A 19,097-nucleotide genomic window follows, 5' to 3' on the forward strand; every position below is an offset into this window, starting at 1 on the left:
GAGTAAGTTTCTGAGTCCTGGACTCTGTGGGCCAGATATGTCTGAACCTCAAAGGAGACTGTAACAAGTTGTAGATGATGTAGTTTTGTCACAGAGCCTGGAAATTTCTAACCGTCTGCCTTCTTAGGTAGAGCATAGGAGAGAATAGGAACATAGTGTTTGGGCAATAAAAAAGTAATTTAGAGATACCAATATATGCAATTTGACATTCAGTTAAAATTAATTTTTCAATTCAAGTCAATTAAAACACTGAACCTAAAGGAAAAATAATTTTAAAGTTTGGATTCTACAAGTAGTTATAGGACACTGACTTTTCATCTCAACTTGATATGGAAAAAAATGTGAAAGGAATAAAATACTATACACATTGTGAGGAATCTGGAAAGCAATTTATAAATCTATTGGGGACTTGCGTGCCCCTTACGTAAAGATGATTTTCCATTAGGGTGATCTGTTTCAAAGGGCACAAGATACCATGGGGAGAATTACCATAATTCCAATCTCAAATCTAAATCCCTCTGAGATGGCAGTTTTTCTGCATCCATAGCAAACATTTTCTCCCTAGCACAGCACATAGTATGCCAAAGGCTGTGCCCAGAAAGTGGGGAGCAGACTTTTCTCAACCTCCTCCACTCTCTTTGACAACTATAGGGCTTTAAAGGTCAGTAATTTACCCGGAATTTAATCCAGCTAGGTTTAAATAGATTTGTTAGGTCCCAGGTTTAACATTTCTACTGAAATTTTCTGCTGTTGAGTAGGGATCACGTGGTTTTCTACAGTTTATTTTGTGATGCTATGATGCCTTTCTGGACAGCAGTGAAGATGCTGCTGTCAGTGTGATGGTAACCCACCAAGCTACCCCCTAGATTCAGCAGTACCCCACCAGCAGACCTCAGTTCCTCCAGAGAGTCCTACAGAGCTCAACAGAAATTCAGAAACATACTGACACAGCTGATGAAACTTCCTTCTTCCCTTCCTCTTGCTTTCCACATGGCTAGGCTGCCTACTGTACCATAAGTTGGCCTTCAATTAATAGCTCGTCAAAGAATAATTGTTGGAATATTTTGTTAGCTTAAAACATTATGTATCCAATAGTTTCCCAGTTTATTAGAGTAAAATAATGGTGTGTTAATACACAACATGGTATTAAAATTTTGCATTAAAAAAAGAGTTTTTTATATCTATGTCACCATAACAAATTATTATGACTTATACTTTTATTATCTTAACATATATCACACCAATCTCAACTATATCAACCCTGGAGATACAACAGCAAGTAATTCTTATCTCACTGCTATGGTTTTGAGGTTTTTTTTTGTTTTGCCTTTTTATTTTTTTATAGTTCTCCTCTCCTTCATATCATCAAGGTAAACAAAAAGAATCCCAAATTTCCTTTTACATTGTGCAAGCAACATAATTTCCCTATATTACAGATAATAACCTAGAGTGCTCCTTCCTTGCTCCAGGATTCATTTGAAGGAGGCTGCCTGTTTTTCAGAGAAACCCATAATACCCAGCATAGTCTCTCCAAATACCAAATAGAAGTCATCACTTAAATTGTAAGAGAGAAAGAAGGATGGACCTTTCAAAATTTTTTCACTCTTTGTACAAGTGCAGTTCTGAATTCTATACAGAAATTTAATTTTCATGTATATGTATCTCTGAATGATACACTCAATAGTGAAAGGGAGAGTCAAGAGCATAGGAACTGAAATTTGCCAGCATCTTTGAGAATCCAAACTCCAAACTGTTAACACCTTTGAAGGAGGAGTTGCATTGCATTCATTCAGGGATGCAAATCTGGACTAGCTGTATGAAATCGATGTCTGAGTTTTTTCCAAAATCCTGCACAGCATCCAGCCGCATCAGAACAATATCAGAACAATATCACATAATCACCTCATTCTAATAACAGGGTTTCCCTCAGATTCAGAGTTACAGAGCAGGAACAGTTTTAGCCACACGATAGAAGACTATCTTTTAATCAAGGTGGAGGAATGTCACCATTCTTCACAGCTCTGTAACTTTTTGTATTGGTGACCACAAATCAGTCATAACACTGGGGTTACTCAATCCTTTCTTTTTTTGAGAGACTCACAATAAACAATTACATTTTCACCTAAGGTACTCCTGGAAGAGGGGAGAATTATGCACCAAGAGAAGATTAGAAAGCAGCAATGAGTGAATGACAGAGCTTTCTGATTTTTGACATCAACCTGTAACTATCTCAGTAGTATGAAAATTAGCTCCAAGACAGACCATAGTTCTGGGACCAAAACAGAAGCTATGGGGACAGGTAATATTTTGAGACGTGGCGCAGACATTTTTATACAGTGTCCTAAAACTTGTGCCTAGGAAATCATCTTGATTTCTCCTCTCAGAGATTGTTCTGATAATGCTGTACAGAATTAGACCAACAGAAGCAAATTACATCTTCCACATTAAATGAATAGGCTGCATTGATCAATATACACCAAGTAGCATTACAAATGCCAGAAATCTTTACTAATCACTAAAGACTTGAAATTGTGTTTTGAATTTGATTATTCCTGATCTTAGGCCATGTACATAGATACTATAAAAAGACAGAGAGTTATAAAACATGCAATGAATGCTTTTCTTTTAATAATAAACTGGGTATTTAAAATAGAATAGAATTGTCCTTTCCATAACTTGTTCAAAGCATTTTTACCAATCTGAAAAAGTGTGCATACATATGGATTAAAATTGATTAAAATACCTGTTGTTCTAATCCCTTATTAGATTTTTGGAGGGAGGTATTTAAGAGGTTACAGTAACAGTAAACAAAACTGAAAGGTAAATGGCAAAATCTTTGGGGTTCTGATTTATAAGAGATTCATGTTTTATAGTGCCACTACTCCATATTTAAATTTTATTTTTTACTTTTTGAATGGCAGGTCTTTCCCTTTTCTTTTAATTTCTCCATTTCTCTGATCCTATTCAGATATACTCACTAGCCAACTGCTTTATGCAGCAGGAACGAGGTTGTTTTGTCCTGAATGCAATGCCAGTGCACTCACAGGGAATGAAATACACGTTTGGATAAAAGGTCTGAAGAATCATAGTGGTAAATAATATATATACTCTGAACATTTGGAAAGCTTTTATCTTTTCTTCCTTTAAGTCAAGGAGTAGGAAATTATAAATTCCTTCAAAAGTATGTGGATAATAAATAGGGAAGCATTAACTAATGTTAGGTTAATGGTTACAAAATGACAATGAAGATTAGGAACATGACAGTCTTATGAGAGTATCTGTGAGTTTTAAGCAGGAATAAGATATTTAATAATAATCTTCATCAACTGAAATCAAGGAGAATACATTAAACATTCCAGTTCCTTAAGACACAGTCGTTTCTAAATTAATTTTTAAATTGAATTTTGTCAAAGATTCAAGAATTCCAGGAACGTGACTAAAAGTTAGCTGCCAAAATATTCTTACCTTTTAAAACTTACTTCTAGAAACTTCTTCAAACAGACCCATGCTCATGCAAACATCTGGGCGGAATGCAGATAGCCCGGAATGCGAATTTGTGTCTTTCCCGGAGTACTTGGGAGAGCATCGCCCCCCGGTGGCGGCAGGATCCGCATTAATCCCCTGAACCTCAGTCGAGATGGGGATGAAAGCTGAGCAATTACAACTCCGCTACTTGCTCACCGTCCTAGCAATAATTCTTTCCATTCCTCGTTTAAAAAAGATAATCTTTCATTTCCTTCATAAAAATTTATTTAGAGAAATTTTATATTATTTGTGCTTCTCTTTCTCCCTTAGGCTGTAACTAGTTATACCTACAAAAATTCTTGATCCTGGAAGCCTTGCTTGCAGATACCAGAACCCATGCCTTTACAATTCTCCTAAGCTCTTTTTTGGCACCCAGTGTGACTGCAGACATGTTTCAGGACTGCTGTTCTTTGAAAAGATAATGCAAGGGTGTCAGTAAGAGCCATGCAGCAGATTCTTGTGCTGGACCAGCATTTTAATGCCCATAGAAGCCCACTGTGCAGATCTGTCTCTGGAATCAGCTGTGTTTCCTCTCGGCATGACATTTTCCTGCTACAGCAGTGCAGCAAGCAGTGCTATCACCCTGCACTAACATGATGACAGACCCAAGTCCCATAGTCTTCCCTGCAAATCTCTGCTTCCTTAGAAGACAGCAGAAGCTGGAATTAAAGAACTGTGACAGCAGCTTATCTACTTAAGGTTCTTGGAAAGCATGTGCAACTGCTTTGCAAGAAATGTAACAATCTTTTGATGCGTAAGCCTGTCACAAATTAATAGATCTATGTAGGTGTGTGTAGTAAACCAGATTATATGGCAAGAGGAAGGCTGCTTCTTGTTAATGAAGAAAACATACAGGTCATATAATCAGATGCTATATTAAAGTTGTTGGCAATTTCATGGAAAATTACTGACCATTTTTTAATACTATTTCCTACAGATAATATTTAGTGGGAAAGATTTAAGGAAAGCAAATTCATTGTTAATAATAAATGCACTTTCATACAAAAGGAAAATTTATATACAGGTCATAATTTTGACTTGGCAAAGGAGGCGAGATCAAAAGAAATGCTTCCTGGAGAAAGTAGCCCAGTCTGGAGATGTAATGAGAAGTGCAGCAGGATAGTTTGACATTTTCAGGCAGCAAAGACAAATTCTGCAAAGACACCCACAAAACCTCCACATCTGTGGAAATGTTTACACTTGAGCTGCCTAGGAAATATATTTCAAAGCAGCAAAGCCATCCACCCAAACCGAGACAGCAGTCAGGTCACTAGCTCTGTCACTTAGAAAACAGGGCTGAGTTCAAATATAGTATAAGGTTAAGCAAAAAGCTCACAGTCAAATTTTTTAAAATATGAAATTTATATAAAACTACTTTCATAAGCTTTGACTGCTATTTTTAATGTGTCTGGGCAATGTTATTGCTTGTGTCTAATGATATACTGCATCAGAACTTAAATTTAAAATAGGCTTTTGCAAATCATTTACTATGTGTGCTTGATCCAAGTACAGCCAACAATTACAATGATTACCCATTTTTGACTCTGCTGGAGCTTCATCACAATGTATGAGGGATGTCTGACGCTAAGGCATTCTTTTAAGTCACCCTCAGTGAAGCACACTAAATGAAAGGCTTATGTAACTTCTGTCTAGCTGTTGAAGGAGCAGCTTCCTGTCAGATTTATATTTATTCTTTCCACTTAACATTTTAATCTTTTTTCTTTATAACAATGTCATATTCCCCATTTGTGAAACAGCAGACAAGGTCTATAAAGACAGTATTACTATCAGTCAGATCTCCCAGTGCTTCACTTGTACTCTCAGAAATACTTTGAACACACAAAGAGCATTAGGGATTGACATGTTCAATGTACCCCCAAACACAGTTCTGATGTCTTGGGAGGTGTTAGCTGTTTTCTGCATTGTTTAGAAACACCTTTCCATGGGACTCAGAATCTCCATCTGTCACCAAAGGAGTACCGGGGACAGACAAAGGTGATACAGTGACTCCATCATCGGAAGGCATGAGAAGCACATTATTATTAGAAATGCACAGTTCTTATAGAAACAGTGGGGGATCTAAGACCTCATTGGTCTTTAGGAATTTTCTCTCACACTATTGGTAAACTATAAATAGCACATTCTGGAGAATCATGTCTATAAACAACAGTTACAGAAAAAGAGATAACGTTTTAATTCATCCTCTGAGCTTTCTCACAGCTTCCCAGGAAAATCTCGGGACAGCTATGTCTCTCTGTGTTCAGAGGATATGTGATATCCACCTGCCCAACTATCATCCTGGTGGAAACCACTCAGGCACTGGCATGTATCAGTACAGTGTTTCCTGTTTCCCCTCTATCCTGTAGTGCTTCCATCCTCAAGAGTCCCATGAGGCAAGCTCCATACTTGAATGATTTGCACATACATATTTAATTATATTGTTAATACTTCCTAATACCGCCAAACTGTTTTCCACAAGTTTAGAAGCACCAGTTCACAGGGTGCAGAACGAGTTGCCAAGCGTCTGATGATAGAACCTGAAACAATGGCAGGTTTTAATTACTTTCAAGTTTCTCATTCCCAAGATAATACATAGTGGTTTAATGACTGAAATGCCATGGAAACCATGCATCTTGTTTCTAGAATGGAGATGGGAACACTTTGAGCCACACAGGATCTACCTTTGAGAGAACAGAGAGGGCAAAGGGAAGTCATAGGGGACCATGGGAGGAAAGGCCTAGATATGGGATAAAATTTTAACAGGAAAAGGAACTATGTATGACTCCTTGGATTAGAATACCCTGAATTTTTCAGGTGAAGCATTTCTACCCAACAGTGAACTACGTGAGGGTATGGTAGGCACAGAAATCTCCTGACAGAATTTCCCTTGAGAAATTTCTTCCTTCATTTTTAACAAGGAGATAAATCAAATATAACATCTAGATCAGCGCCTGCTGTTGTTACCTGTTTACTGGCAGAATTTCCCAGTACAGATGTGACTGTAATTGTAGAACCTTGAGGATCTTTCCAGATTCCTGTTTGTCTTTCCCTGGCTGGAGAGCATAGGTTTTAACAGATGTAACAGCTAGTTTATAGATACTATGTTCTGTTGTACTGTGCGTGTAGTTGGTTTTTTGGTTTTTTTTTTTTTAACTATGAATTTTTATCCCAAAAGCTGTTCATACAACAAATTTTGCTTAAATGTAAAATGGCAGTCTAAAGCTCTTTCTTTCCTTTCTTCTTGTATTAGCACTTTGTCCTCCAGGCTGCCAGAAGGGTATGCAACTTTTAAAAGTGCATCTTTATGGCAGAAAGGATCTACCTGTCCATCAGTTTCTTTACATTAAAGTAATACCTCTTCCAACTATTCAGTGACTTTATTATCAGGACGTGCTTTTCCTCAGTGGCCCTGGACACTAACATGGTGCTAAAAGAGGCAACACATCCATCCTCCCTCATCCTATTCTTTGGCTCAAGATTAGCATGCTTCAGTCTCTAAGATTTTAATAGGACACCTAAAAAGTTTGAATAGTCCTCACAGAACAAATGTTCCTTCAAAGCAATCACAGAATGCAAAACATACTACAAGTGTGCGATTTATATTTTGCTGCATAAAATATTCTAAATTTTGCCTTTGGAGATGAGTATACCATTTTCAGAAATTCCATTAAATTGTTCATTAAATAGACTCTGATTCTGAAAATGCAACACTATTTTTAAGATACACATTTTTACTCCTGTGTGTTTTTCTTTCTTGCCAGTAAAAAACACCAAACTCAAGAGTTCAAGTTGGCATTGCTAAATATAGCTTCTGGATATTCTGGATGCAGTATTAAGCACTTAAATAACAAGCTCCATCCTTCCAGAACACAATACAGGAAACTGCAAAGCAGACTCAGCTTACCTTCTAGAAAGGCACGTGTAATGCAATCAGGTTGAGTTGACCTGGGTTTTTCCACTCAAGCACAGCAAAATGTTGGCCTCTTGTTGAACTTCTGTCCACAGCTATGGGTCTCAAACAACTTCTGGAGAGTGGAAAAAGTACATCAGCACTACTAAGCTGCTTTTTGCCTCCCAGATAAGCTGTGCTATACATACTTCTCTCTTTTCCCTTAATCCCTTCAGTGTCTCACCTAATGCAGTCTTCATTGATTGAGCTTTACAAACACTCCTTGCAAATGAACATTAACGAAACTCTGAAGGGCATTATTGTTTGTGAACAAGACCTTCTCTCAGACAGTTTTCTTCAAGTAAAGGAGGTGAATTAAGGACTTTTGAAGAAATATTAAACTGTGTTTGTGCCAAAGTAAAAGATCCTCAAAACTTTCCATTAATCAAGACTTATGGTTTAACAGAAGACTGCAAATTTGACTGAGCAGAACTGAAAAGCAGTAAATCTCCAAAAGTACTCATCCACCACAGGATTTTTCAGCTTTCTTTCCATTAGCCCCTCAGTAAGGTCATTTTCAGAACCCAAAAACTTGGCCTCCAGGAGTTTCTTGCTCCTGACTGTCAACTATGGTATTATCAAGATTGTAAAAAAGGGGAAAAAGATGCCTTGCAATCTTAGAGGAAGTTACACTGTTTCATTTTTGAGGATTATTCATAATTTCATCTCTTGTCATTCTCTTTACATCCTCTTTGTCATTGGTTTGATTACTTTTTCTTTCGCCTGAAAAACTCTCATTTTAAGACAAATTCCAATTCCACTGTCCAACTAAAGAGGAATGGTCTTTCCTTTCATAGATAACCTCATGCATATCATTGCTTGAGACAACAAAGTTATCTGTAAGCCAAGGACTTTGCAAGTCTTCTTAAGAGACTGTGTGACAGAGATGGAGGAGAGGAAGTCTGAAAGCTGTTAGCAGAAATAAGACAGTTGATTCTTTTAGTTACTGTAACTGGAGAAATTGACTCTCAGCTGGTAAGAGAGAGTTAAACAGCATTACACTCAACAATGACTATTATTTAAATGTAATGACAATTTGTATTTTTTCCTCACACCATTTGGAAACAGCTTAAACCAAGCGCAAACATGGTTAGCCAGTTCTATTTCCCAATTCAGTCAAATTTCTTCCTTCAATATCAGTATTTCATGATTCAAAACTTATTATGACATCCATATTAACAATGTAAACTTATCCCATAGTCAGAGTCCAAAACAAATTTAGATGTTTCAAATTTGTAACTCAATCTAAATTCAATAATGTACATACAAAATATGCATATTATTGAAAAGATGCTCGGGTTTTCCATGCAACATTACAAAAATCCATGCTGCATGCTTTTCCTGTCAAAATATAATTTAAAAATACAATAATTATCAGCATAAAAACAGCGGGATTGCACAATATAAAAATTATTATTTTTCACATTTTTCATTATACCATAACAGTTCTTAATGTTTTTTAACCTAGTATTTGTTTATCTGTTTCACAGAGAATTTATCTCATCAGGTAGGGGAAAAAAACCCAATAAACAGTTGAGAACTGTGTAAACATTTCCTTGATCACAATTTGGCTAACACAATGTATGATAAGAGCTGGAAAATGTAATCATATGATTTTGCTCTCTCTCCAGCCTGTTGTATGTTAGAGAAGGCTTCGCACACACTGCTAGGTCACTCACACTCTTTGGGGTTTTCTGATTGTTCCATGTTTAGTGGGTTGTTTATGAGAGGAGTTACCTGCAGATGCATAGTAGCTGGAAAGCTTGAATTCACCTCTGTGGTAGCAACCACATTTTCACTGGAACTATCAGTTACTTTGAAGACTTGAATGTAATTAAGATGGAGGTAGAAAGCATAAAATATTTTTTTATTAGAATGTAGGGTGATACATCCAAGTGCTGTGGAATTAATATACAATGGTATTTTGAAAGACAACTGGTAGGCAAGAGTAGAAGTAATTTAAATCTAAGTCCTAGTACTGAAGCTATTTAATTTCTGACTAAATAAGATCGTTATTACTAAAGGAGGTTTTCATGGCAACAGTCTGTGATTATTTCTTCTAAAAAGACTAGTTCACTACACTATTGAGTACTGAAAAAAGGAATCAAATATTTCTACAATTTGTGGGCATATTGATGGAAAATCAATGGAGAAACTATCATAAAAGTATATTTTATTTGCTCATTTATTTCATTTTCTTTAGAATCTAGGTTTCAAAAGTAAAAATCACTTATAAAATACTTTAAAGACTGTATTAATCTCTAAATGTGCATTAACCCTGGTACAAAGATCCTATTTCTTGTAGAACTTTCTATTTTATTTTTAATACCATATTTTCAAATGAAACACAGTATTTCCTCCTCTCTCCTTTTATTTGAAGTTTTACACAGGAAGGAGCTGATATTAGGCAACACAATGTTTCTTCCTGGAGAGACAGACCAAGTGAAGCTAAGTCATCAATTCCATTTCTGTATCCACTATGTACACATCTTCTATTTAAGATAAGACTTTTCATTGTGATTTTAATGGGCATCATTTATAAAGTGATTCACTGTCAGTTAAAGAAAGTTCATCCAAGGTACGTTATTTGTTCAGCTGATTCTTTAAATCACATTCAATGCTTTTATTTTGTATTCTGCTATTCAAGTCTTGCAGTTTTTCAGTAATAATAAAACAGGCTAGAGTTGCCAACAAACTCCTGCACTTCATATATTTGTAAATACTATCATTTTTAAAAGTGTACTTGTGAAAAGCAAAATTTAATTTTTAATATGTCTTTTAGACTATGGTTTGGTAAAAGCAGTTAATGTTTAAAAATAATTTTTCTTTTAAAACATTGTAGAAAAAAAAGCAAAATTTAATTTTTAATATGTCTTTTAGACTATGGTTTGGTAAAAGCAGTTAATGTTTAAAAATAATTTTTCTTTTAAAACATTGTAGAAAAAAATATTAATCCCCGAATGACAATGTTTTTTACTGACTTCAATCATCCCTGGCTACGATCTTGCATTCCTAAAAATATACTATCTAGACTCAGTTTCAAAATGAAATATATATTTAGCATTAATTTCACCTGTTCTTTTTCATAAGATACATACCGCATTATACTCTATGCATTCATGTACTTCACATGTACAAATTACAAAAGGGACTTGTGAAAGCGTGTAAAATCCAAGATACAAATTATTCTAGGAACTTGTATCAATTCAGAAGAGACAATGAAGGAAAAAGGCAGGACATAATTCAGATTTAAAACTTATTTCAGTTATTAAAATGAAAGAAACACAATTAGAATGACAAAAACCCAGACAACAGCACAAGACCCACTTAAAAAGCTCCAAGCTCACGAGATCTAATCAAAGAATATGAGCACTTTGTCAGCCTAAAAATATGATTTGTTAGCAAAAGTGAACTTGTAAAACAACACTGCAAGCGAATCACAAAGTAAGCAGAAAATCCATTATTCAGAATTCGAAAGGAAATCAACAAAAGTTTAATCAATGTTTTTTGTTTTTTTTCAATACACTCCTTGAAAAGGTTTATTGCATGTTGAGTATTTTAAGTACCTAATGAAACATTCAGGATGAGCACAACGTCATAGGAAGAAGCCTTCCCTGCAGCTAAAACAAATCAGAGAGAGAACTGAAAATATTTCTGGGTAAATGAACTCTTAAAATGAAAAATGGGACAGCTGAGTAGAGAAATAGCACCACTTAGGAAAGAATCAAAATATCCTGAGAATGCTATTCAAAAAATTTTCATTGCATTGTCTCATAGCAAGATTATACTGCCCCAGATTTTTTTCTCCCAAGTTGTGGTAAATGTAGGTCAGATTTTAAATCATGCTGCTTGTTGAACCATTTGGTTTGTTTTTATGCAGGTTGTGATGATATCCCATGGTCCAATCAATTCTACCATTGCTCTATGCTGTATTTCTTTTCACAGCTGAATGGCCATTAGCTCAATTCCAAATGGATTTTTCAGAGAAGGGGCTGTGCATGACAAACGACAAATACTGTTATCTGATGCACAACAGGAAAATTCATTTTGAGATAGTTCTTGGGATACCTGGGGAGTAGGTTACAGTACCTGAAAGTCTGAAGGAGAAACCATGTGGAATTTTCCACCAAGGCAAGCAAGGATTATGTTTAGCCAAAGAGAGCAAACCAGCAGAGAAATCAGTAAATCAGTCTGAATTGGCCCACTCAAGACACTGAGGCAGCCTAGATCCAAAGCAATTTACTGTCCTTCCAGGAACGAGAAGGCAGCTAGGGAAATAACTATGATTTGCAGTGTAAATACTCTCATCTTTCTTCATTCATAATAGTATTCAAGCTAACAATTTGATCCTAAAGATTTTGTTTAGTAAAGAGATGTGGAATGATGTTCTGTACAGGGATGTTAATCACAAAGTTTGGAAATGCAACAACTGAAAAGAGATATTTTGTAGCACTTTCCAACATGGACAGTTACCTATCTGCACCAGCTCTTTATAAACCATAATATGCTGAATTTATGTTTCTTTTTTTTCTTTTTAGCAGGTTATTTTTCTCTGCTTTAGTTCCTTTCTTACAACAGAAACAATAAAAAAGATAACAGTGTTTACTATTTAATAGGATTTTATATTTCATTTATTCCTTTTCTTTTTACTTCATCTTGCTCTACTTGTGACTTCTTTTACTTCCTTTTCTGAAACAAAAAAGAAACTCTCCCAAGGCTGTAAAAGACATTTGACTCCTGATTCTAGTTCCATACATTATTGTACATCTAAGTGGAACTGAGTCAGTGAATCCACATGCCCATTAAACTGATCTATTTGAAAGATAAATGACATCTCTTATTCCACCCCATTCTGGTCCTACCTCTCCACTTTAAGTGTCTGAAATTAGAAAATCTCTCTTTTAACCCATGGTCTAACAGCATCTAACACACAGCACTGATGATGATGGTCAATCATAATTTACTCATACACAGTTAATATCCATTTTTAAACTATCTTTGTCTTAAAAATCCTCAAAGGAAGGCTACACCTATGTGGGGGAGAAGGGGAGAGGAAGGTTACTTCAAGAAAGAAAAAGAAAATCTATATTCAAGGCTGTGAAATTAAGCTTCTAAATAATTATTTATAACCTCTAGCAGAGCCAATTAAATAACCCTGAAGATTTAATGCATTTTATATTTTTAAAAGTTTTTAAGACACTGATATTTCTAAAATTAAATTCATATCAATTTTATCTGAAGTCTCTAAATTTGTTCTCTAACTTTAGCAGACAGCTGTATACAAATGAAATTGTTCTGAACACCAGGAGCTGTTCCTAGGAAGTGATATTTCCTTGGTCTGGTGTCCGATCTGATTCCTTGGTGGCTGGGTTTCCACCTCCTCTTGCCATGGCAAAATTGACTTTTCCCCTTCTCTGCTGTTTCTGTGACTCACTGGTGTTAACTGAGCCTTTGCAGAGAAGAGAGTGTGCCTAAGATACCAACAATCCCATTTAGTTTTCTAAGTGAATAATTTCTCACTATTGTGCATGTCAGGAGGAGATAAGGGACTCTTAGATGATATGGAGACAAGATACAGAAGGTTTTATTGTTGTTAGATGCTTCTGGAGGTGGCAAGGGGTTCCAAGAAAAGAGGAAAAGTTTTAAAGTTATGATTTATACTTGAATGAATCCTGAGTAAATGCCATAAATTCAATTAAAAGGTATGTTAAAGGAAAAAAAATATTTTACCCATTAGACTGTGTCATGATTTAGACAAATACCCAATTTGAAACCTGAAACATGTGACTTAACCAGCATCACTGATAATATGAAAGGAATTTTTTTCCTTTATTCTATGAATTTAGAATAAATTAAAAAAACAAGAAGGATGCATAGAAAGCTACAGAAAATACCTACTAGCTCACACATGTTACAATAGTGTTGTCACCTGGGGCACTGATCACCATCACAGTAATGTCAAAATTATAGTCCTGATTTATGAAACCCTTTGTCTGAAATAAAAACATAAGAAGTTTGTGTGCAGCCAATAAAAATTGGTAGCTTTTAAAATAAAAGAGCTGATATATTCCCATCTAAATTATCAGGCTGGAGCATGATGCTGGGGATGGTGTATGTATTCAGTGCTACAGGCACCAACTACTGCAGCGGTGCCATTTCAGAGATATATCCAATTTCCCATAAATACCAAACAACTGCTGAAAAAGCAAGTTGTTGGAGCAGGAAAAAAAAGCATGAACAGAAAGTTCACTCTGAAAATATAATTCTAAATTTTAATTTATGTCATTCTTAGACTATCATGATGGGGGAGTAAAGCTGAAAATGATTTCTACTTGATGGTAACCAAAGTTTTTAAGCAGCACAGTTTGATCACAGAAATACACTTTGCAGAGCAGAGCATACTTTACTGAATAGTTTGAGAAGTTTCTGAGATATTAAATTGGACAAACAGATTATTTTAAAAGAGTCTTCCTAGTGGAAATATTTCACAATTCTTCCTTGTATATGAGGAATTTCCTCGTTTGTATTTCCTTCAGCAAGACTGCTGTGCAGCAAAGAGATTGCAGATGGGGGAGAGAATACCATGCAATTGCACTGTTTTTTGACTGTGTAAAGACAGGTTATAACATAAACCTACAGGTTTTCTATCAATTTTAGAGAATTTCTTAGAAAGGAAACTATGGCTTTGGTAGTGAATGGAAACTGAAAAACCTAACATGTTCAAGGATGAGTTCAGAATGAGCAGGTAACACATTCTTCTTCAAGTTCTTTGAAGATGTAACTGTTAATATAGATAAGGGAAACTAAGAAATAGCACTCTGAAATAATCAGATAGCCTTGCACCACTTCCTTCTACATCAAAAGGAAAAATAGTTGAAGTAGAGAGTTACTGTGAATAATGTGTAAGATGAGCCTAAGTTACAAAACTGAATTTCTGGTAGCTCCACACTTGAAGTTGAACACTGAAATATTTCTATATTTATCCAAGCACCAAAAAAAGCAAACTTTATTTCTTTTTTTTTATTTAAACTTACATGTAAGTTATGATCAAAATATGATATGAAGTTTTTAAACCAAAAAGCATTGTTTTCTCAAAATAGCTGATCTGGGAGACAATGATCTTGGACAATAATCCCTGCATTGGGAAGAAAGGAGTATGCAATTAGATTATATCCCATTAGCAAACGGTCCATGAGAACGGAACAACTCACCATATTTGTATGTCACCTGGACATCAGCCTTGCTTGTCCTGGGTCAGGGCAGACCTAAGAGCTCTACTTTGCTTTTAAAATATGACCAACATTTCACACAGCTCTGATATCAAAACTTTTCACAGCTCTACTCAGAAGATCCTCTTCAGAGTCAGTATCTGACATCACCACCACTTACCATCATAGCCTGTTGGCACTGTAATGTTGTGCTCTGCTTCTGTCACTGTTAGGTAGGTGGCTCATCCCAGCATTAAACACTTAGAAGGCATGGATATGTTTGTTTAATTACAATTGCATATGGCTATTCATCTGGGTTTATCTGATTTGCAAAGAATTTATCTCAGAAGTTGCCATAAAATTTGCTTTACCTTCCTTGGAGCTTTCCATCACTGAAAGGACATCTTGCGAATCACAGTCCTGAAAGATGAGGTTTTCCTCATTTCTTCAGGGATTTTTAAATTATTATTTAATTCTCCAATTATTTTAAATTTTATTTTTAAGTTCTTTAATAATTTACCCAAATTATGTCTATTCTACCAAAATTATTTTTACTTCTTTGATAATTTTTTACATAGTTGGAAAGTGATTTGGTCTTTACTACATTAATTAATAACACAAATTAAGAGATTCTTCTCTTTTGTCAGAGCTGATCAGTCAATCAAGGACAGTTGAAAGTCTTAATTCAAGATTGGATTAGATCCAGTTCTGAATATTTAAATTGCACAAGGCTATTTGGACTTCTGGTTTTATTCTAAACATCCTTAAATTAAAGATATCAAAGGTTACCCATGAGATGTGCAGGCTACAAAGTTTCTTTAGGCAACATCCACCATCTCTCCAATGCTGAGGGGAAAACTGAGAGCAGAGCCCTGTCTCCCTTCTCAGCCTGCACACACACACAGCTGATGGTGTGTGTGCACACTCATATGCACATCTCTCACTTGCTAAAAATGCCCACCTTGCTTTTTCCCCCACTTTCTTGGAAGGATCTTTATTTAATGGAGGAGAAAATCACAGTGTATTTTTATTTGTCAAGTAAGTTAAAAAAAACTCAATTTACCCTCATACACAAAGCTAACCAGCTTCAAGTCTCCTTCTTCACTTCTCCAGGTTCCATATGCCAGTTGTTCCTGCCAAGTGCTGCACTCCTTTTGCCTACTTCAGTTCCCTGGGGAGAAGTTCATACTCCCATGCAGGAGTTTGTTATTCTCCAGAGAAAGATCCCTTTGCATTTATTCCAGTCCACCTATGAAAAAGGTTGGAAAAGACTGTGTAACCCTTGTGGAAGACCTACTGTTTAATGGAACACAGTATCCTAAAACAACTTAGAGGTAATAGGAGGAAGGAATACAAATGGATGGAAAACACATGAAGCTCTCCTTTATCTACTTCCAACAGGCATTAGAAATGGAAAAAAATCAGTCTTTCACTTTTTATTGCTGAATTTAAAATATGTGGGTCTAAATTAGATGCCCTTGCTCCCTGTTGCTTTATGTAATAGATAGAGAAATTTTAATGGACTTACTGATGTCCCAAATTAATTTAGTTTCCTAGTGATCCAGTTAAATGTATTTTCAAACTGTCGAAATAGCTTAAAAATCAATTTTGATATCTCCCTGAGCTCTAGCAGTTCATATTTGCTCTCCCAAACCAGCTGGGAAACAGGTGGAACAGCAAGCTTTTTCTCATCTCGGTATGGAAGGAGAAATTTCTAATAACAATTCTTTCATTTGTGAATTTCTTCATATTCTGTAGCAGCTGACTAGAAATGAGTGTCATTATTCAAAACACACAGGGCATAGTTCAGGGTGCATATGATGCATTTAAAAATCACACACACACATTCCTCCACTTCTTTTCTCTCATAAAGTGTTGTTACACCCTTGGTGTCTACACCCAACACGACAGAAGTTCAACACTGCCAACAGTGTGATAACATCAGAAGCGTCACTTGCAACTAATTCAGAAGTCACTGATAGAAGCAAAAATGATGAAAAAAATTAATAACCATGTGACAAAGTAAAAGTTAGGGGTATCTTAAAGTAAAAGTGGTATCTTAAATACTGGATACAATGATGAAAAATAGATCACAGAGCACTGTGGATGTCTCTTTGAAAAATGAGGTCATAGCAATAAAGCTTAAGAATCCAAAGCATGATGAAATGGCAAAGGCTTAATCTTTATACTCACTTTCTATACGCTTTTGCTTGACTAAAGGAGGTTTCATTTTGGCTTTACATAAAACTACATTGTAATATAATTTCTGCAACAATGTGAAATTTATTGATGATAAATCAGATTGCCTATGTTTTACAGGAGATACTGTTCTCTAGGTTTATGCTCTTCAAATTCAATAGTAAATACAGCTACATATAAATACAGAGGAAAATTATTAAAATATTTTCTCTTAGCTCACATATTTATAATCCTAAACCTGTAGCTGACTTATTTAATGAATCACCTTACTAATATACCGTGGGAACCCACAGAGAGAAAAATTACAGAGCTGTTGAGCTCTTCTGATGATTAGTACTTGTGCAGAGCTCAAAAACTTGTAGATTACATCTCCAGAAGTCTTGCTTCATGAGATTGCAGTATAAATAGCTGGTTTCTTCAGAATTACTTGCTGGATTCTTTAGGGATATATTAGCATATCAACTCCAAGTCACTGTATACTGCTTGTGACCTTCTTTCTGAAGCAGGAAACTTTGCTCTTAGAAAAGTTCTCTTGAAATATAAACTAGGGTGGTATGGTCATACCAATTCTCAAATTTATCAATTTGTTGAACTGTTTTCATGTACAATTGTTCATATTTTTTTATCTAGCAATAAAAATGAAAGTATAAAAATAGTCTCATTCTGAATTTTCTGTGGTTTTTTAGTGTTGAACAAAACCAAGAATTTATAGCAGAGTAGGGTGAGATTCAGCCTACAAGCCATTTTCCTTCTTTACACATTAGCAAGTATTGAGTACAAAGAGTCTCCTGCCATTGAACATTGATAATTTTCCTAGCAGGGCAAAGAAATCTCTATCAACCTTGATGAAAAGTATATATTTTCATTATTCTGAATTGCATTTATAATCATCTTCATTTTAAACTTCCTTCTTTTCTTTGACACGGCCTGTTTTCATTAAAACCTCCTGTTGCTGTTCATTTCCACACTACACTCCAGAACTCCATTTCTAGGCAGGGAACACCACAACCATAAAAACTTCAAGGGACTGTTGAATGGCTAAGTTTCCCATTTGCAGGACAAATGGACACATCAGTATGTATAAAGAAAAGTAGGTAGAGTCTCAGTTCCAACCCACATGGACTACCCCTATTGCTCCTTGACCAAATTCAAGCAAATCATTCCAGGGCAAAACAACATATTCACTTTCTTTGTATTTCTGAGAGGAACACTATGACAAACAACTTACTGACTCTTCTCCTGTATTTAATTTGGATTGAGCAATGGGATTATTGCTTTGCAGAACACTGACAGAAAACAAACCAAATGCACATACACACGAGTCCAAATGGAATAAAAATCCTCATCCTGGCTATTGCAAAATCTAGATACGTACTTGAGTAATTAATGTACTTTTACCCATTCTTTCCAAAGTTTTTTGACACATCTCAAGAGAATCAGCCACTCCCTATTGCTAACCAAGATGCCTCCAGTACACAGGGATACCAAAAGTTATCCAAATACCACCAGAGGATGACAGATGACCAAGATGTTGGCTGGGAGCAGCTAGCCTGCAAATGCAGGCTCAGAGCTAAGCCATTGTGCCTGACCCTTGCTGGAGCTCTAGCTAGGCTTTCTGCAGGGTGACCAAGCACACAAGCTCTCTGCTCTTCCCTCTAGCCAGGCTCACACATCTAAAGTCTGTCTCTAAAGATCTACCTTCATCCTGGTTATGAGGCTCTCCAAGCAACATAGTAAGAACACATCTTGGTTGGTACAAAAACATAATTAAGAATGTGAAAATGAGAAAATCTTTTGTTAATAACTTTTTGATTGATTAGATCGGTTTTACTGTTTGATTAGTTTTGTTGAGTTTGTGATCTGGAGGGTTTTTTCTTCACTTTTAGAGCAATGGGCTGATGCTGTTAAAAAATAATTTGACTGTTGTTATTGTAAAGCAGAATTTAAAATTACAGTGGATTTTACTATAAAAGATCGGGCCCAGATTCAAACTTCACTTATATGGCTATCAATATGGAACAAATCTGATGTAATAAATTACCCCAGCTACATTAATGACAGAACTAGATCTCACACTTCACAGCTGCAATGTTATTATATATGCTACTTGCTCCCACCAGCAATGCCAAAAATTTAAAAGAGAAATCTTAAAATTTGAAATGAAATCAAATGAAGTATATTATACAGCTATCAAACATAATTACTTTTTTCCAACT

The 19,097-nt window shown here is 35.6% G+C and overlaps 1 long non-coding RNA gene across 1 annotated transcript in view; it reads right to left on the reverse strand.

Moving 5' to 3' along the window:
• Nucleotides 1-7,459: 7,459 nt before the first annotated feature.
• The window catches only part of LOC102068509 (uncharacterized), a 126,758-nt gene continuing 115,120 nt past the window's right edge, over nt 7,460-19,097 (reverse strand). The window contains exon 3 of the long non-coding RNA XR_012580276.1: nt 7,460-7,550. This is a non-coding gene — a long non-coding RNA (uncharacterized LOC102068509). The remainder of the gene's footprint in view (nt 7,551-19,097) is intronic.

Source organism: Zonotrichia albicollis, chromosome 5 (genome assembly GCF_047830755.1).
Source record: "Zonotrichia albicollis isolate bZonAlb1 chromosome 5, bZonAlb1.hap1, whole genome shotgun sequence".
NCBI classification, from domain to species: Eukaryota; Metazoa; Chordata; class Aves; order Passeriformes; family Passerellidae; genus Zonotrichia; species Zonotrichia albicollis.